The 21,353-nt window shown below is 44.2% G+C and overlaps 1 pseudogene; it reads left to right on the top strand.

The window, feature by feature from the left end:
• On the top strand, window positions 700-1,609 carry LOC102182718 (annotated as a pseudogene).

Here is a 21,353-nt window from a genome sequence, read left to right as displayed (position 1 = left end):
ATAAAATGCAGAAAGAGAACTGATCCTATCATAAACACTCAATGAATGTTAACCAAATATTTTTTAGTCATAAAAAAGTTTCCAAAGGATTCAACAGTGATTATTTATGGATTTTTTTGCTTGGTTGTTTTTAATATATTTTTTCTAAAATGAGCATTTGGTTAGGGGACAACAAGAAAGGAACAGAAATCACTTCTGTATCAACTCAGAATGCATTTGGCTGCGAGTAATGGAAAACCTAATGAACAGAGGCTTATACAAACAAAAAATAATAAAAGGCTTATTTTTATCTCTTAACAAGATGTCCAGAAGTAGGTGGCTGCTGTTAGCTCGGTCATCAGGGATACAGGGCCGCCTAGCACAGTTGCATTTAGCCCCGTGCTCCTTGCATGGTGGCCACTGCATCTGCAGACACCACATCCACTTTCCAAACAGAAAAGGGGAGGAGAGCTGGTGCCAGCTGCATGTTTTCCTTTTTGTTGGGAGACACACTTGTTCCCAGAAGCACTAACAGCAGATGTATTTAGGTCTCCTGGATCTCATTCATGTCACTTCTAACTTCAAGGGAAGCTGGCAAAGTTAGGAACAAGATTGTCATGACTGGCTTCAGCTCACCATTAGCTCATAGTCTAGGATTGGGTATACCAGTGCCTCTTTTTTAAAGTGTGTTCTGCTATCAAGGAAGAAGGGGGTTTCGATATGGGTATGATACACAAGCGTGTGCTGCAGCTTCCATCTGCGGAGCCTCTATTTCTCCCCCACACATCTACCACGGATCCTCGTTGTTGTTTACAAAATTACATGCATTATTAATAACTGCACTTGTAGGCTGCTTACAGTGTGACACATAACTTATTTAAAATCTCATGGGGAAACCCAGCAGGGTCAGAGCTGGGATGTGCAGACTCCCACCTGGGGAGATGAGTAATACTACCACCCCCAGTATTTATTTATATCCAACTGAAACACAAAACTGAGGGGGGTGGGAAATAACTTGAATCCCAAGTGTGGGATTTATACACATTCAAACACCATCTGATTTGGTTCAGGAACCGGGGGTTCAAAATGAAGAAGCAGCAGCAAAAGCAAGAGCAGCAATCACCAAAGCCACCAAGCCAGGTCCTTCCAGCCAAGGATGTGCCCACAGCATCAACCAGCCCTCATTCTTTTCTCCTTGAAGTTTCAGATTCCTATAACTCCCTCTCATCTCAGCTCTTAGACCCTTTCCCCTGGGCAGGGGACTCTATGATCATGGAGATTCCTACAAGTGATGTCAAATGCAAGATCCTCAATTGGAGAGGCTAGTGGCCTCAGTTCCTGCTTTGTACTCTGATGCATTTGACATCACCCAAATCATGGAACTGTACAGTTTTCCTGATGAGGATGACATCACCAACTCTTCCTTCTATTCTCTATATCAGTATCTCTCACCGACAAGGCCCAGTTAGAACAGAGTTCTTCTCTTATAGTCTTTGCTGATTCAGCTGTAGGTTTATTTCCTGGGCAGACCTGCTTCAGCGTGACAAGCTGGAGCTTTGCAGTTTATAGTCCACAGGACAGCCTGGAATTCCAGAACCCCTCCATTATGGTGCACTTTGGGTTTCTCTGATCCAAGTACTAATAAATATCAGACAGTATAGAAAAAGGAAAAAAAAAAAAACACCATCTGAAAGAGAAATGGATAAGGAGGAGTAGAGAATGGGAGCCTGGTTTTAGGGAGGGATGGCTCAGGTTCTGAGAGAAATGTCACCATAAAAATAAAAACGTGACGAAACAGGGAAGACTTGACTGCAAAGTCTGCAGAGCAGAGGGAGACAGGGGGTCCAGGCGACTGGCAACAGGTAGAACATAGCCTAACCCAGATAATGGACTGTATGTGTATGAGTGTGTGTGCCCTGGGAGAAAGGGGACTCTCAGAGTGACATGAAAGTTCAACCTAAGAGACAGTAACTTGTCTTCTCACTTCACAACACAATACTCAGCTTCTGCGGCACCGTGAGAATCAAGAGCTGCTTACAACAGAGGCTGAGGACTCTGGTTCTAGAATGACATGACTTTGCTGCACACCCCACTTCTACCATCAACTATCTCTGTGACCTTGGCCAAGCTGTTTATCCTCTCGTTCCTCAGTTTCTTCATCTGTAAAATGGACATAATAAAAATATCTACCTTTAAACAGGGTCATGAACATTAAGCCTACAGAGTGCCTGGGACTTGGTATGCTCTTGCTGCTGGTTAGCTGGGAGCTCAGACAGTAAAGAATTTTCCTGCAGTTTGGGAAACTTGGGTTCAATCCCTGGGCTGGAAAGATCCCCTGCAGAAGGGAAAGGCTACCCACTCCAATATTCTTGCCTGGAGAATCCCATGGACACTGGAACCTGGCGGACTACAGTCCATGGGGTTGCAAAGAGTCAGGTACAACTGAGCAACTTTCACTTTTCACTGGTTAGCTAGTGGTATTGTTACGCCAAAGGTCTGAGACCACCAACAACTGCATGGGGATTTCAGCATAATGAAGGCCAGCAGTGAGAAATCAGAACTGATTTGAGAGTCCACATGTAACCCTAATCAAACTCAAGTTCCCACATGGCCGAGTCTGGAGCACTGTAGAATTTGGTTGCTCAGCCCAGCAACCAAAAGTATGTTAGTCTGTTTTCTTTGTTTCTTTTTAATATTTTGGGCACCGTTAAAGAGGTATCATGACCCGTTTGCCTTACATGTCAACTCTCCTCCTTTCCTTATCAGCACATTTCTCGCTCCCAATTCTCCCCTCAAAACCTCCAACCTCCACTACCACGTGTGCCTCACAAGGCCTCCCTCTCTCACAGAACTCTGTTCTCTCTCATCTCTGACAAGTCCATCGAGGTCTTTTCAGACAAAACCCCACCATCTCTTCTCTGGTTCTTTATCCAGGGATTAGCACATACTGCATTTGGGTCTGAGGCAGGGAGACAGGAAATAATACTAAATGGGTAATGCCAGAAATCATTCCCACAAAATGAAGGATGGGAAAAACACTATGGCTAGTCGTTTGGTCTCTGCTTTTCATGCAAGGGTGCTTTTCCTTTGTTAATATGGTCATTTGACAGATATTCATTTGTGCTGGGCACAATTCTTGTCTTGGGCACAGGAGGATGGTAATATGTGGTCTCTACTCTTAGGAGCTCACTGTCATCTCCTCTTACCTCAGCCACTTGCCAACACAGGGGATGCCCCAGGTTGCCCAGCACCTGAGCCAGAAGCAGATGCTTAGCCCCCCAGAAAGTCCTCCTAAATATCCCTGGTGAGGTATGGGGTTCCAGCCTGATGACTATTTCCAGCCTTTCCACAACACTCTCAGGAAATGAAGACGCAGAGTTGACAGTGGCCTTGGCAGAGTTAGAGAGAGATCCCAACACATTTATCACCAGCCGGAGAGCTGCTGTTCAGCCTCACTGACCTGTAAAATCCACACTAAACTCAGATCTGGCTCTTCAGCTTCTGAATTTGATTTAGACCTGAGTAAAGGCCCCTAAGGCTTGATGCTGACAAATCACCATTAAATCGGGACTGATCTGCTTAATGTGGATGTCTGAAGGATGCTAGTGGGAAGAACCAGACTTGTCTCATCTACTAGGCACAAGGGACCACAAGCTTCCCCAAATCCCCCCTCAACTGGCACTGTTCCCTCGTAACGCTCTTCACATTTTAAATTATCAAAACAAAATCTGCCTCTTATGATGGAGTAATGGGTTCCAGTTCCAGGAGGGCAGGGACCATATCCGACCATATCCAACCCATTCATCACAGGGTTCTTTCACATATCAAGCTGACCTTTCCCAAGGACACCTGAGTCCTTGCTCCTCCCATCAAATTTTTATATCCCTGTGGGTCTGCATGCTTCTGGGAGATAGCTACATCCATGTTAAATTGCTTTGATAAAGTTGATTGTGAGCCTTAGATTGCTCAGCTTTTCTGGAAGTTATGTGAAGGTTTTGAACTGAAATCTGTCTTAGCACTAACCTAATCCTCAGGAGGACCAGCTTCTACTTCTTCAGGGTCACCCTAAAATATTTGGAATCCTTATATCTTAGAGGAATGATTCATAACTGTTCAAAGGGAGGAGGTGGCACAGACCCTTTTAAGAACCTGACAAAAGCTCTAGACTCCTCTATCTGGGAGAAAACACCTTTGCACAAAATGTTAAATACAATGTCAGGAACGTTGTAGACACCTCTCAAAACTTCATTTTGAGATTAGGTTAAAACCCAGGAATGAGAACACCAGAACTGGGAGAAATCTTAGAAATTATCTAGCTGAGCTGGTCCACTGAACAATAATGTTAACAACAACAATGATCATGATTATGAAGTCTATCATCTATCAAGTATAGTACTTACTATGTACTAGGCACTCTGCTGAGACTTTTTATACATCATGTCTTAAAGTGCTTACAATAATCCATCCTGCTAGGTATTATTTCATCCCCACATCTAAAATGAGGCACTTGAGTCTCCTGGAGTCTAAGCCACTTGCCTGTGGATAGGGAATAACTGAGTGGCAGAAAGCTCACTGACTCCTAGATCCAGGCTCAAAACCACTGTGTATTAGTACCTGCCATTCATAGTTCTTGTTGTCACCCCTGGTGACAAGTAATAGGAACCCGCTGAAGCTAGCTTAAACACAAAGGGGGGTTGTTGTAAGGAAGGATATCAAGTGTCTTACAGAATCCATAAGCAAGGGATTAGCTGGACTGCAGGATTCACCTGGAACTAGACATTGGTTTACTATCAGTTCAGTTCAGTTCAGTCGCTCAGTCGTGTCTGACTCTTTGCGACCCCATGAATTGCAGCATGCCAGGCCTCCCTGTCCATCACCAACTCCCGGAGTTCACTCAAACTCACTTCCATTAAGTCAGTGATGCCATCCAGCCAACTCATCCTCTGTCATCCCCTTTTCCTCCTGCCCCCAATCCCTCCCAGCATCAGTCTTTTCCAATGAGTCAACTCTTTGCATGAGGTGGCCAAAGTACTGGAGTTTCAGCTTTAGCATCAGTCCTTCCAAAGAACACTGATCTCCTTTAGGATGGACTGGTTGGATCTCCTTGCAGCCCATGGGACTCTCAAGAGTCTTCTCCAACACCACAGTTCAAAAGATAACCACAAGCATTAATATAGTAGTTATCTCAAGTGAGAGAGCAATGTAAAGTGGACTGGGGCAAATGGAACTTATGAAATAAAGGCAATGTTAAAAAGCATCAATTCTTCAGCACTCAGCTTTCTTCACAGTCAAACTCTCATATCCATACATGACTACTGGAAAAACCATAGCCTTGAGTAGATGGACCTTTGTTGGCAAAATAATGTCTCTGCTTTTGAATATGCTCTCTAGGTTGGTCATAACTTTCCTTCCAAGGAGTAAGTGTCTTTTAATTTCACGGCTGCACTCACCATCTGCAGTGATTTTGGAGCCCCCCAAAATAAAGTCTGACACTGTTTCTACTGTTTCCCCATCTATTTCCCATGAAGTGATGGGACCCGATGCCATGATCTTCGTTTTCTGAATGTTGAGATTTAGGCAACTTTTTCACTCTCCTCTTTCACTTTCATCAAGAGGTTTTTGAGTTCCTCTTCACTTTCTGCCATAAGGGTGGTGTCATCTGCATATCTGAGGTTATTGATATTTCTCCCAGAAATCTTGATTCCAGCTTGTGCTTCCTCCAGCCCAGCGTTTCTCATGATGTACTCTGCATAGAAGTTAAATAAGCAGGGTGACAATATACAGCCTTGATGTACTCCTTTTCCTATTTGGAACCAGTCTATTGTTCCATGTCCAGTTCTAACTGTTGCTTCCTGACCTGCATATAGGTTTCTCAAGAGGTAGGTCAGGTGGTCTGGTATTCCCACCTCTTTCAGAATTTTCCACAGTTTATTGTGATCCACACAGTCAAAGGCTTTGGCATAGTCAAGAAAGCAGAAATAGATGTTTTTCTGGAACTCTCTTGCTTTTTTGATGATCCAGCAGATGTTGGCAATTTGATCTCTGGTTCCTCTACGTTTTCTAAAACCAGCTTGAACATCTGGAAATTCATGGTTCATGTATTGCTGAAGCCTGGCTTGGAGAATTTTGAGCATTACTTTACTAGCATGTAAGAAAATCCCATGGACCGAGGAGCCTGGTGGGCTACAATCCATGGGGTCGCAAAGAGTCGGACGTGACTGAGTGACTTCATTTCATATTATTACATTGAACAATTAACTGGTTTACTATAGGAACTGAAAAAAGCAATCCATCTATTATGGACAAAATTATTTATATAATGAAGCCCTAATCACCAATGTAACTGTATTTGCACCTAAAAGAAAGTGATAAAGATTGAAAGAAGTCATAAAGATTGAATCCTAATCCAATAGGGACGATGCCCCTATATAAACAGGAAGAGACACAGCAAGAAGGCAATCCTCTGCAAGCCGAGAAGAGTGCCCTCACCAGGAACCAAAGCTTGCCAGAACCTTGATCTTGGACTTTCCACCTCAAGAACTCTGAGAAAATAAATGTCTATTGTTTAAGCCACCCAATGTATGTTATTTGTGGCTTCCTTGCTGAGCTTAGTCGCTCAGTTGTATCTGACTCTTGGCGACACCAGAGACTAAAGCCTGCCTGGTTCCTCCAGCCATGGGGATTCCAGGCAAGAATACTGGAGTGGGTTGCATGCCCTCCTTCAAGAGATCTTCCCAACCCGGGGATCGAATCCAGGTCTCCCACATTACAGGCAGATTCTTTACCATGTGAGCCACCAGGAAAGCCCAAGAATACTGGAGTGGGTAGCCTATCCCTTCTCCAGGGGATCTTCCCAACCCAGGGATCAAACCAGGGTCTCCCACATTACAGGCAGATTCTTTACCAGCTGAGCCACCAGGGAAGCCCTTGGGCTTCCTTAGTGATTTTTCAACACTGCACACTTTTACAGTCCAAACTAAACACATGTATGGGCTATTTCTAGACCGAGGGCAGCCCGCTTGTGGGCTGTGTTTACAAAGCCCTATAGAATCCAGTGGAGGGAGGGAGTGGAGCAGAAAGAGAACTTCCTATGGACTCAACAGACCCAAGTTCAAATCCTGGGTCCAACGCTCACTGTGCTACTTAGCAGGTTACTTAACCTCAGTGATCACGGTGAGCTAATCTCTTAAGCCTATCGTTTCCAACATTTTGCCAGTACAAACAATGGTGTTATAAATCATGCTGTACCCGCCATTTTGTATTCTACTAGTCTGCCTGGAGGATAAATTCCTAAAGCAGAGATTGCCAGATGTCACAGGTTATATTCTCTGGAACAGATGCTGAGATGGAGTTTGGGTTGAAAAATGTTTATTAGAAACATATGTCAACATGAAACCTTGTACGTAAATGTTCATAGCCACGTTATCCATAGCAGCCAAAAAAGTGGAAACAACTCAAATGTCCATCAGCTAATGAACGGATGGATGAGAAGTGTCATATCCATACAGTAGAATAGTATTTGACAATAAAAGGGATGAACTAGAGGCATACTGAAGCACAGATGAACCATGCAAACACCATGCTAAGTAGAATGAGCCAGACCCAAAAGACCATGTATTAGATGACGTCATTCATCTGAAATGCCCAGAACAGGCGAGTCTTTAGAGATGAAAAGTGTATCAGTGCTTGCTTGGGGCTGGAAGTTCTGGGGGAAATGAGGAACAAAAGCCAAAGAGTACAGGGTTTCTTTTCAGGGTGATAAAATTCACAGTTATGAATATACTCAAAACTTGACCTCTGAAAGTTAACTGTCCACTTGAAATGGGTGAATAATATTTCAATAAAGTTGTCCCCTGGCTTCCCTGGTGGCTCAGATGGTAAAGAATCTGCCTGCAATGTGGGAGACCCGGGTTCGATCCCTGGGTTAGGAAGATCACCTGGAGGAGGGCATGGCAACCCACTTCACTATTCTTGCCTGGAAAATCCCCAGGGACAGGGGAGCCTGGTGGGCTACAGTCAATGGAGTTGCAAAGAGTCAGACATGACTGAGTGACTAAGCACACACACACACGCAAAGTTGTCCCCAGTATGTGGAAGGGAGGGGAAAGGAAAGAGAATTGGGCAGACAAAAGTCTAAACCGTAGTGCAGGTCCAGGGCAGTCAGCCAAGCAAGCAGAGACCGGCTGAGCCAAGACATCCACACCTTTCCAGCCATCTTGTTCAGCCAGGCTGCTGACTGCTCCAGAAGGCACAGCCTTGGCTGGGTGAGGTTGCTCTTGGCGACTGAAGGCTGGAAGCCACCTGCTGACCACGTTCCCCACAGCAGAGCAGGAAACCCTGCCCTGAAGCGGGGATCTGGGAAGCCCATCTCCAGGTCTACCTCACCAACTTGAAAGGCAAGTTTAATTGATCTTGATAGATATGGCCACACTACATGATTGTCGCTGTTACCACTGTCATCCAATAATTCCCCCACCACTGGAAATACTTTTATATCTGGCAGGTGGGATCCTATTGGACAACAGCAAGGGATACCTTTTAGAAGTCCACTCCAAGGAATATTCAAACTGCCATATGAGAGATTTTTCATTTTCTCCTGTGATGACTGGTTCTGTTGTTTTCCAAAGAGAGCTGACATGATGTAAAGCTATGTTTTAGAATACTCATTCTAGCGACAGTGTGCAAGATGGATTGGAAGGGGAGACTCGGAAGACAGGGAGACTAATTAGTTGATTATTGAAACCACCCAGCCATGAGGTGGGGTGGGGGTGGGGGGGTGGTTGCCATAGAAAGGGAAGGAAGGTATAAAAGGAAGAAGTTTTAGCACAGCTGGAGAATGAATGGAACTGGGTGGAAGAGAGAAAGTAACTCCTTATGTTCAAGTTCAGGGGCACTGAATGGATGCCTTGGCCCTATCCCACCATACTAACCTCCTAAAAAATCTTCCCCATCCACCCATTTCCATCTCTACTATGCCCACCACCATCTCTTGCTTGGACAGCTCTACAACTTTCTAACCTATCTCAGAACCTTTATTCTGGCTTGCTGCAATCTACTTCTGGAATATTCCCTATTCCCCTATAACCAGAGGGACCTTCTTAAAACTTAAATCACGTCCTGTTACCCCCAGATTCAAACTCTACCAATTGCACCTCATTGTCCTTCAGATAAAGCACTGTCTAAAGGACCCTTATTGATTGCCTCTGCCCGCCTCCTCAACCCCATTTTACCAGTCCCCACTCTTCACGTTGCTGAACTTCCTAGAGGTCTCTGAAAGTTCCATGTTCCCCTTTGCCTTAGAGTCTTCACACACACTGTTCTTCTGTATTAGATATTCCATAATCTCTAGCCTATTCCTACTCAAACTATAGGTGTCCAGTTAGATGTTGCCTATTCCAGGAAGCTTTCCCTGACCACCATACCTTAAGGATGGATGAGTTTACTGTAGTAGATTATTGGCAAAGATAGCATCAACAATCTCCCCATCTCTGTTTGCACCTACTCTGCCTTCCTCGTCACAGAGTGGACTCTGTTCCCCCACTCCTTGAATCAGGCTGGAGGTTGACCAGCTTTAACCAATAGAAGGTATCAGAAGTGACATTCTGGGATGTCAGATCCCAAACCTTAAGAGACTACAAATCCTCTTCTGTTTTCAATCAGGGGAAACATAGCCCCTGAGTAAAGAAGTCCAGGAGAGAGAACCACCGCATGGAGGAGAAGTAAGGTCCTAAACTATGTGAGAACCAACATCATGAGAAGAAAGCAGCCCAGCCATATGAACAAGCCCCAGGAGAGTCAAGTCATCCCCATGAGGTGTCAGACACGTGACTGAGGTCATCTCAACTCCTGTCCCAGCCCAGATGCCCCAGCCAATACTATGTGGGAAAGAAACAAGCCAGCCTACTAAATCCTTAACCCACAGAATTGTGAATAATAAAATATTTACTTTAAGCTATTGTATTTTGGAATGCTTTGATATATAGAAATGGATAATTGATAAAATGCCCCTCCCCTTAGTTTCTGCAGCACCTCCTGATGCCTTCTATCACAGCATCTATTTCATTTTCTATGGTTACTTGTTTAATCGCTTCTATCCTCCCATCCAGGCTTCTATGGTGTATCAGTGGCAAAGTATCTGCCTGCCAATGCAGGAGACGCAAGAGAGAAGGGTTTGATCCCCATGTCAGGAAGGTCCCCTGGAGAAGGAAATGGCAACCCACTCCAGTATTCTTACCTGGGAAATCCCATGGACAGAGGAGCCGTCTGGTTATAGTCCATGGGGTCACAAAGAGCCAGACATGACTGAGTGACTGAACAACAATCGTCCTGTCCGCACACACATTAGGACCCTGAGGAAATGCACTAAACTATGTCTTGTTCAACACTGTCTCTCCAGGACCTGGCAAGTGGTAGATGCTCATTAAATATGTTAATAACTCAAGCAATCAAGATAAGGACACTCTAAGTATCACTTCCCTTAATAAAACCAAGCCATCTCTCCAGGTTGCCAGGGAAGGGTGAATTTCCACTTGGCAAGAATGACCAGACCTCATTACCATACTCTTTTTCCTCTCCTCTCCCCCAAAATTTACCCAACCACTGGCTGTTTGGAGAATTTGGATGTTTTTATGAAAGGACTTATGGGTGCCCGGAGGCTAATTACTTTACAATATTGTGGTGGTTTTTTCCATACATTGACGTGAATCAGCCATGGGTATACATGTGTTCCCCATCCTGAGCCCCTCTCCCACCTCCCTCCCCATCCCATCCCTCTGGGTCATCCCAGTGCACCATCCCTGAGCACCCTGTCTTATGCATCGAAGCTGCACTGGCGGTCTGTTTCACATATGATAATATACATGTTTTAGTGCTATTCTCTCAAATCATCCAACCCTCGCCTTCTCCCACAGAATCCAAAAGACTGTTCTATACATCTGTGTCTCTTTTGCTGTCTCACATATAGGGTTATTATTACCATCTTTCTAAATTCCATATATATGCATTAGTAAACTGTATTGGTGTTTTTCTTTCTGGCTTACTTCACTCTGTATAATAGGCTCCAGTTTCATCCACCTCTTTAGAACTGATTCAAAAGTGTTCTTTTTAATGGCTGAGTAATATTCCATTGTTTATATGTACCACAGCTTTCTTTTTTAAAAAATTCGAGTAAACTCACAACCATAGGATCCTTAAGTGTAAGGATTATACACATTATCCTTTCATTTCTGCCCCTCAAAACCTAGCACATTTTTTGGCTCACATTCAAAATCAAGTAATTTGTGTGAGAGATAGAAAGAGAGGAAGCAAAATGGACTGGCTAGAAAGGGAGGAAAGGAATGGCTGTCAGTGCCAATGGTGCAGTCTTGGGCAAATTACTTAACATTTCAAACATCATTACTCTCCTTATCTATAAAATGGGCATAATGATTTTCTGATAGCTAACATTTAGTGAATAACCTACTATCTGCTAAGCATAAGTCCAAATGCAATATCTCACTTAATCCTTAAGTAGCTACTATTTGCTATTCACATTCATTCTTTTTTGCCTATTTTTATGACCAAAACTCTAATTTTGTTTTGTTTTGAGTTTTCCAGTGTGTGCAAATACACACATATACTTCACAGATGAGGAAACTGAAGCAGAACATAATTAAATAACCTGTCCAGGATCACACTTCTAAGTAGTTGAGTCAGGATTCAACCCCAGGACACACAGTGTTTATAAAGACTAAATACGATGATGGATGTAAGATGCCTAGCCCAGGGCTTAGTATATATGGATCATTCTTAGGAATAAGGGAGGGAGAGAAGGAAACAGGATATCAGACCTAGTCTCTACTTTCTTGTGTTTGTCTCCCCTTTCCAGGTAACATGGAGTCAGATTAACCACTAGCTAATGATAACCATTTTATTCACTGTTTTTTAAATAATACAATGACTACCATGAACTCATTGCCCAAATTAAGAACCTAAATGTTTTTCTAATATTTATTTTATTTTTATTATTTATTTGGCTGCACCAGGTCTTAGTTGCAGCAAACAGGATTTTCAATCTTCCTTGCTTCATTGGGAGGATGGAGTCTTAGCCACTAGACTGCCAGGGAAGTCCCAAGAACCTAAATGTTAGCAATAATTTCGTCTACACATCCCATCTTCTGTGTTTCTCTTAAAGGTAACCATGATCCTAAATGTTGGATCCAACATCCCATTGATTTTTTTCTTTAGTGTTTTCACATATATGTGCCTAACGATAAATTATTTCACTCTGTTTGTCTTTAACTTTCTAACCTCTAGGTCTTTCAGTTATAGGCTCTTACTTCCTCTGTTGCGGTTGAATTTTATAGTTTCATTCAGGCTGCCACGTTTGGTTGTATGGGCTCTTCAGTGCACAAGGGTTCCCAGCCAAGGACGCCAAAGTGGGGGCCAGGGGGGTTGAAATCCACCCTGCAGCTCCTCTGATCTACTTCTTATCAGCACAAAGACGCCAGTCTCTCACTGGGTCACGTACAATGAGGCAGCATCCACTGTTGGCAGGGGACAGAGGCGGGTAGGATGGCTTTCTCTAATTTGCACGAAGGTGTCATAATGGCTAATGGGGGCTTTGAGTTCGCCTACCCTGAATCACCAGCAATCCCTGTCAGACCCTCCACATTCAAGGTCAAGATCGAGCCTACTGGGATTACAGATGGGAAATGACCCACATTGACAGCCTCTGGAGACAGCCTGCGTCATGAGATTCACTGTTCCTGCTGGAAGCTCGCTGGCCTCTCTCCATCCGTCCATCTCTGACCCACCAGGAGGGATTTCCTAATTGTGTTCCAGGGGATTTAAGATTTATGTCAAGGGGCCTCAATTTATTGAATTAATGCTGCTGAGCAGAACTGTAGCTGTTAAACAGTGTGGAGATCTGGATTTTATAGCAATGTAACTAATAAGGCTATTAACACAAACGGGGCTTGCCACTGGCATTTATAACACCATAAATCTCTCTTACCCCTGGAAGTATTTATAGGGTGGCATGTCCTCAGAGTCCACTGCCTTTTCTGTGCTCTGCTCGCCAGGCTTGGTCAGGAGGATGTCTGCCCAGTAAGGGGACTAGTCAGGAGGAAGGAGGGAGAGACCTGAAGCTGGGCTGATTCTTGGCTCCCATCCCTCCATCAGTTGGAAAGGCTGGCCATTGCCACAGGCAGATGCAGTAGATCTTTTCAATGATTATTTATGTATTTATTTTCCATTCATGGAGCACTTACCATGTTACAAGCCCTTTGAATACTTAGTGACTATGACTTCCCCAGAACCTTCTCAGGAGTGAAGCCTATATGTCCTCTCACTGAACTTAATTTCTATCTTGAGCCCCCCAAAACTCTCTGAAGCAGAACATTTAATCTTGTCACTTAGAGCTAAACGCAATCATTTTGGTGATTTTTATTTTTCTCCTTGATTTCAGCTTAAACAAAGACAGATTTTGTATTTTCTCTCTCCCTTCCTCTTAGTGGAAAAGATGCCAACCCCCAGGGGTGTGCCATGTGGAGAGGAGTGGCCAGCTCTTTGTTTTTTCCTTAATGTTTATTTGTTTGGTTGTGCTCGGTCTTCGTCATGGCACGCAGGATCTTTGATCTTCCTTGCAGCATGCAAGGATCTTTTAGTTGCGGCAGATGAACTCCTAGTTGTGGCATGTGGGATCTTGTTCCCGGATCAGGGATCGAACCCAGGCCCCCTGGATTGGGAGTGCAGAGTCTTAGCCACTGAACCACCAGGGAAGTCCCTGGTCGGGTCTTTATTTTCATCTGTTCATGTTCTCTACTGACACCCACTGAGACGGAATCCCCCAGCTCACTGCCAGCCTCCATGCTGACTGACTTCAGGGATGGGATGTGCCTCATGTGGTCAGCATGTCGTTCACTATGGTGCTGGCACTCCAGCCAAAGTCAACCTTGCAGAACCGCTGTCTCATCCTCTCCCTCCCCTCCTTCTGAACTCCAAGTTCCATTTAAGGGCCAGGAACTGTGACACTCCAGGAACACTGGAAAGACAGTCTGTCCTTCACATGCCTGGCTAGACCCCCCCACCACGTGCGGTCTCTCCAGCTAGTACACTACAATGCCACAGTGGCGCTGCGGACATCTCCACGAAGCCTGTCACCTCCCTGAGCGTTCTCGCTTTCCTCCTTTCTTTTCTCTCTCTCTCTCTTTTTTTCTTTTTTTTTTTTTTTTTTTGCAGCGCCTGGGCTTTCTCTAGTCGCAGCACTCAGGCTTCTCTTGCGGACCATGGGCTCTAAAGTACACAGGCTCAGTAGTTTCAGCTCGGGGGCTTAGTTGCCCCACGGCATGTGGGATTTTAGTTTCCCAACTAGGGATCGAACTTGAGTCCTCCATGCACTGGAAGGCAGATTCTTAACCACCGGACCACCAGGGAAGCCCCTCTTTCTTTTCTAAAACATCTTCTTGAGCCCTTCTTGGGCACCATTCTCAGGATTACAAGGTGTGCTTCATTTACTCCCACTAACAGCTCTACGAGGTAAGATCTGTTTTTAATCCCCCCAATCCTAAATGTAGAAACTGAGGTCCAAAGCTTAGTTCTCCTGTGTAAGGTCACATGGCCATTAAGAGGGGGAACTGGAGCTAGACTCCCCAGGGCAATGAGACACTCATAGAATCCAAAACTAAAAGTGGGGTCCTGCTCCCTAAAACCTCTCCAGAACTTTGGCCCAGAGAGGTGCTGTCCAGAGCCCCATGTGCATACAAGGGTTTAACTCCCCTCGCTTCCTCCAGTCTGGAGTTAAAGGAGTTTGGAAAATAAATGGTTTCTAAAGGAAATCTTCCTAAACTCTCCCAAATACCTCAGCCTTTGGACTTCCAAAGCTACAGATGTCACTGGAATCCATTTTGTTTTTTTTTCTTCCCTTGGGGCAGTGGAGGCTGAACTTGAATATTTCAGGGAACAAAGAAGCCAACAAAGGTGGGAGCCTCATGCATCATCCATAGTCACATGATCACATTCAACCTCATAGAAGTCCCCTTGAGAAATATGCAGTCCTCCCCTTTGTACAGGGGAATAAAGATTGAGGAAAAATCAAGGGCTTCTTCAGAGATGTGAAACTCACAAGTTAGGAAAGGAGAATTTGGACCCAGGTCTGTCTCAGTTTCTATGGGATCACTAATCTCTCTTGGGAGTAGAAACTTGGACTTGCTTGGTTTTTCTGCCTGGCCTAATGATGAAGAAACTGGTCTGAGTAGAGAGCTGTCCTCCGGGAGCCAGGCCAGGCAGAAGGAAGTGCGGCACAGAGGAATCTCAGCTATGGACCCTTGCCAGGAAACTTCTGTTGAAGTGGAATTCTGGAGATCCACTTGTCTGATGTTTTCTGGCTTATCCCCTTTCTGCTTCTTCCTTCTATGGCTCCCATTGCTTATATTAAAAATATTTGTGAATCCCTACTGTGTGTTGGGCTTCCCTGGTAGCTCAGTTGGTAAAGAATCTGCCTGCAATGCAGGAGACCCTGGTTCGATTCCTGGGTTGGAAAGATCCCCTGGTGAAGGGATAGGCTACCCACTCCAGTATTCTTGATCTTCCCTTGGCTCAAGTGGTAAAGAACCCGCCTGCAATGTGCGAGACCTGGTTTCAATCCATGGGTTGGGAGATCCTCTGGAGGAGGGCACGGCAACCCACTCCAGTATTCTTGCCTGGGGAATCCCCATGGACAGACGAGCCTGGTGGGCTACAGTCCACGGGGTCGCAAAGAATCGGACAGGACTGAGCAGCTTTCATTTTCACTATGTGCTAGGCTCTATTTTAGAAACTGGGGAGACAGCAGAGAGCAGATCAGACTCCTTCTCTTGCCTCAAGATCTTAAGAGCCTCAGGTTGACCAGAAAGACTATTGGTTCCCCTGGAGGGCAGGGTCCTGGCACAGAGTCAGTTATTAGTGAATAGATCAAGGATTTTCAGTTTCCATCAACTATACAACTTAGAAATACAAGGTGAAGGGACATCCCTGGTGGTCCAGTGGTTAAGAATTCATTTTCCAAAGCAGGAGGTACAGGTCTGATCCCTGGTCAGAGAGCCAAGATCCTGCCACGCAGCCAAAAATATAAAACATTAAAAAAAATAGAAGCAATATTATAATGGGATCAATAAAGACTTTAAAGAAAATGATCTACATCAAAAAAATCTTAAATTATTTTTTTAATTAAAAAAAAGAAATACAAGGTGAAGACCTCACAGGTATATCTCAAAGATTTGGTCAGTTCTGTGCTCCCCAGATTCTTGGCAATACAGAGACATCCAAGTGTGGTCATTACAGGCTTCAATGACAACTGATGAAACATGAGACAAAGCAGACGAGGAAGTGCTCAGACTAGGACTAGAACCCAGCTGTGAGTCACTGCCAGGGGAGAAGGAACCTCACGTTTTCTGAAAATCTGCTCTGTGCCAGACCTTGGCCTAGACAATTAACCTATACTATCTCACTTCATCTTAAAACAGAGGAATCGGTGGGCATTGTTGCCAACCCTGAAAATTATTGCTCATCTATAAAAGAGGGCTCTGTTATTGTTCAATTTCCTGTGGACAATGATTGCCTACCTCCTATGGGTACTGAATTAATTTTATGAATAAAACTAGAGCGGAAGCCTGACCCATGTTGAACATGGGAAATGTGGCCCCATATGCTGCAAGGATATGGTTGGCTCATTTTTTTAATTTAATCAAACTTCTATTTTGCTAAAATAATATGCTGAGGGTTTTTTTTGTTTTTTTTTTGTTTTTTTTGCTTCATCAATACATATCATGGTTTCTCTGCCTCCCCTTTTCGCTGTGCTAAGTCATCCTCTTCACCCTTCAGGCTGTATCTTAAGTGCTTCCTTCTTAACAGAAGAATCTTAGCCCCAAACAAGTTCATGTCCCCTATTTTGTGCTTTCCCCATGCCCTGTACTTGTACTTTAAAATATGCATTATAGCAATAATTAATTGCATTTTTAATTATTCTTATAATGCCCCTGGTCTGCAAGTTCTGAGAGCCTGGACTGCATCTGCCTTGCTCACCTCTAGATTCCCAAGACCTAACACGAAATCCTAGTCAACTCTCATCTCCCAGCTCTAAAATTGCCCTTCATTAGTCTGCTTTGTGTTGTTGCTGTGAGGTCTGAAAATTACATTTCTCCTTTGCCAGCTAGATCCCCTTATCCATTGTCAATAGCGGGAGATGTCAAGGCTGAAGGAGGCAGAAGGGACTTAGGGACTTGCTCCTTCTTATGGCTGGCATCCAACCCCCATCACCCTGTAGCCCCAGCACCATCACCACCACCACCCGCCACTCTGCTTTGGCAAGTGATGCTAGCCTACGGTTGCTTTCAGCACTCCCAGAGTCAGGCAATGTGTGCCCTTTCACAGGTCCTAGCACAAACGAGAGGTCTCCCCTCATCAGAGGTATAAGCTCAGATCCAAGAGCCCCTCCTCTCAGCTTCTAGGCTTTGATAACCATATGTTCTTTCCTTTGATCCCCCAGCTATAGAACAGTAGCAGATTCCCTTGGCTATTACATCTATCTGTCTCCTACTTTTGCCATTTCTACAATCTATCCACCCAATTCCCTGTATTAAACTCCCCCCATTAAAATACCTTGTGTGGGACTTCCCTGGCAGTCTAGAGGTTAAGACTCTGCCTTCCAATGCATGGGGTGAGGGTTCTGTTACTGGTCAGGGCACTAAGGTCCCACATGCCTTGGGGTGCTGCTAAAGTTTTTTGTTTTTTTTTTTTAATACCTAGTGTGGTTTCTGTCTTCCTCACTGGACACTGATGATACAGTAGACATTCAATTAAAATTTCACTGAAATCAGGCTGATCCTATGGTTAGAAGACAGCAAGAACAACTTAAATCAATCTTGAGAGATTGGGCATCTACTATGAGCCTGGCATTGTGTGGGATTCTGGAGGTCCAGCAGTGAAAAAGAAACAGAATGAGCCAGGAGTGCCCAGAACACCTTTAGACAGAGAGTCAAAGCCCTTTTCTCCCACCTCCATACCTAGATCAGAGGTTTTAAGCCTCTTAAAGGGGAGAAGTTTAAGCTAAGGATTCCTCTGCATTTTGCAGGGTTTATCAGTGTCTACTAACATACTGGGGATAAGTTTTTACTGTGCAGGACTGACTTTGCAAGAAGTTTAGCTTTTTTTGTGTTTTTTTTTTTTTAAACCCCTCAGGTAGATGTTCATGCCCCTTCTCCAGTCATTTCATCAGCCAAAAATGTCTCTATTCATTGACAAATGCCTCTTTGGCAGTGTCCACACTCTCTGACCATAAGGAGGTTGTTCACTGTGGAGATACCCCTGGGGCATGAAGAATTTGCTACTGATTTCTGACATTATCAGCCCCAGTAGAGAAACCTTTAATAAATGTAGAAGATGGTGTATTTCTGCCTGATTTTTGCAAATTAACCAAGACAACCAGCGGAATGAAATTCAACAGAGGGCATGACAGGACAGCAGACTGGTAGGGTGTTGGGTAAAGGAATAAGGCAGCTGGAAATCTAATTAGCCAAGACTGCTCATATCTGAGTTGCTCTGCTCCCAGCTGCTTCCTGACTTATAACTTGTTGAAAATGAAATCATCAAGAAGCACTCACACACAGCCCCTTGTTAGAAATGGGTCCTGAGTAGGCTTAATTGGAAGAAGAATACGGAGAAGGGAGGGCATGGAAGAAGAGGGGTGACAGCTGACTGTGGGAACCCCATACATATGCTATCATCCAAGGTAGGGTATTTCTGAAGGACTGAGGTTTTTTTCCATTTCTCTCCCCTCCTTTCCCACTATTCCACCCACTGGTAACTTGTGGAGCACCAGTATTCAACAAGGTAGGTTGATACACTTTAAATGCATGGAAACTGACAGTGAAATGTGGTAAAAGTAACCCTATTGTGGTTTAAAAAAACACTAACAACAGTTTTCAAAAGATGATTTGTCTCTTCCTTTTATTTCTTTCTGATAGGCTACAGCCCACGGGGTCGCAAAGAGTCAGACACAACTGAGTGACTTCACTTTCACTTTTATTTCTTTTTTCAATTCTTTAAAAAAATTAAAGTCAATTCAAGTTGTCTCTCTAATAATATAAGTTTGTGGCACTTGTATTCCAAAATCCTGTCTTACATGGGAGAGCAAAAAGACAGAGTTCTATGCGTGGATCACAACTCAATGAATCTCATCTTCCCAACCCAATTATAAATTATGTTTGTCTTTTACTTCCTATACTTGTCACCCCCAACCAAAGAAAATAGTTTGACTTTTGAGATTAGCATAGTCAGTTCAGCTCAGTTCAGTCACTCAGTCGTGTCCGACTCTTTGCGACCCCATGAATCGCAGCACACCAGGCCTCCCTGTTCATCACCATCTCCCGGAGTTCACTCAGACTCACGATTAGCATAGTACCACATGATAAAGGACAATGGAGTCAGAACTGAATTCTAATCCTTTCTTGGACATTTAGTGTCTCTGGGATTAACATCAAATAACTAGCCACTCTGAGCCCTAGTTTCCGCCCCTCTCCCCGACTGGATACAGCCATTGTCTTCTCAGTCTCTGAATTCTGGGAAATCATCCCACTGATTATCTATGTTTGTTGGTTCTGTGTGCATGCTCAGCCATGTCTGACTCTTTATGACCCCACAGACTGTAGCCCACCAGGCTCCTCTGCCCAGGGGATTTTCCCCAGCAAGAATACTGGAGTGGGTTGTCATTTCCTCCTCCAGGGGACCTTCCCAACCTAGAGATGGTACCTGCGTCTTTTGCATCTCCAGCAATGGCTGCTGCTGCTGCTGCTGCTGCTACGTCGCTTCAGTCGTGTCTGACTCTGTGCAACCCCATAGACGGAAGCCCACCAGGCTCCCCCATCCCCAAGATTCTCCAGGCAAGAACACTGGAGTGGGCCGCCATTTCCTTCTCCAATGCATGAAAGTGAAAAGTGAAAGGGAAGTCACTCAGTCGTGTCCGACTCTTAGCACCCCATGGACTGCAGCCTACCAGGCTCTTCTATCCATGGGATTTTCCAGGCAAGAGTACTAGCAGGTGGATTCTTTACTATGAGCCAAATCTGTCTGTCTCTCAAATAATCCTACATGAGAGCTCTGGCCAGAGTGAGTGAGTGGCAGCCCTTTTGACTGCCTACCCAACAACCATTCATTGCATCCTTTTTACCAAGAGAATTCCAATTTTATTTATTTTCCTAACAGCCAAGTGCTTGAATTGGGGCTATGTTCCCTCTTAACCCTAAGAGAGGAGTAAATCTCAACTGGCCAAAACCAATCATGGTAATTTCATTGCCTTTGTCAGTGATTTGTTGAAGCATGAGCATGTGATACAATTCTGAGCAATAGGAAGTCTGCTGGGGGCCCTGGGAGATACATTTTCTTGTTCTAACAAAGTCAGTGCCTCATTTAAAATATCATTTAAAAGATACTTAGAAATATATTTAAGAAAAATGTATAAGGCCTGCATACTGAAAAACCACACAACATCATTAAAATATTAAAGATTTTAAAAACAATAAAGTCAATGTCTTTTATGATGATGTTCTCTTGATGCTTCAAGCTGTTGCAGACATCTCTGAACTCAAAAAGAAAAGTATAAGGACAAAAGCTAGCTACTGAGACTTTGAGCCTCAAAGTCTTTGATCCTCAGAGTTAACTCTAGATATGCCCTGTCTAGAGATGTCCTTAAGGTGAGGTGAAGTCGCTCAGTCGTGTCTGACTCTTTCTGACCCCATGGACTGTAGTCTACCAGGCTCCTCCGTCCATGGGATTCTCCAGGCAAGAATACTGGAGTGGGTTGCCATTTCCTTCTCCAGGGGATCTTCCCGACCCAGGGATCGAACCCAGGTCTCCCACATGGGAGGCAGACGCTTTAACCTCTTATGTGTAGGATAACATAGGGTGATCACACATCCTTGCCTTAGCACAGGCTGATATAACAACTTGTCATAGACTGAGTGGTTTAAACAATAAGCATTTAATTCTTACATTTTGGAGGCTGGAAGTAAGAGATCAGAATGGTCAAGTTCTGGTGAGAGACCTCTTCCAGATTGCAGAAGACCTTGAGAAATTCCCTTGTATTCTCACATGGTGGAAAAAGAGGGCTTTCTAGCTCTCTGGCCTCTTCTTGTAAGGGTACAAATTCCATTCATGAGGGCACCACCCTCCTGACCTAATGACATTTCAAAACCCCCATCTCCAAATACCATCACACTGGGGATTAGACATTGGGGGGCATAAATATTCATTCCATAAAATCCTGGTTTTCCTGGAGCTGTTTCAGTTGATATTTGTGCCAGTGTATTTTCTGATTTAGCATTTGTCCTGAACAAAAGTTTACTGGTTTGAATGATAAATGA

This window comes from Capra hircus, chromosome 17 (assembly GCF_001704415.2).
Source record: "Capra hircus breed San Clemente chromosome 17, ASM170441v1, whole genome shotgun sequence".
Taxonomy (NCBI): Eukaryota; Metazoa; Chordata; class Mammalia; order Artiodactyla; family Bovidae; genus Capra; species Capra hircus.
This window is presented reverse-complemented; position numbering and strand designations above follow the sequence as displayed.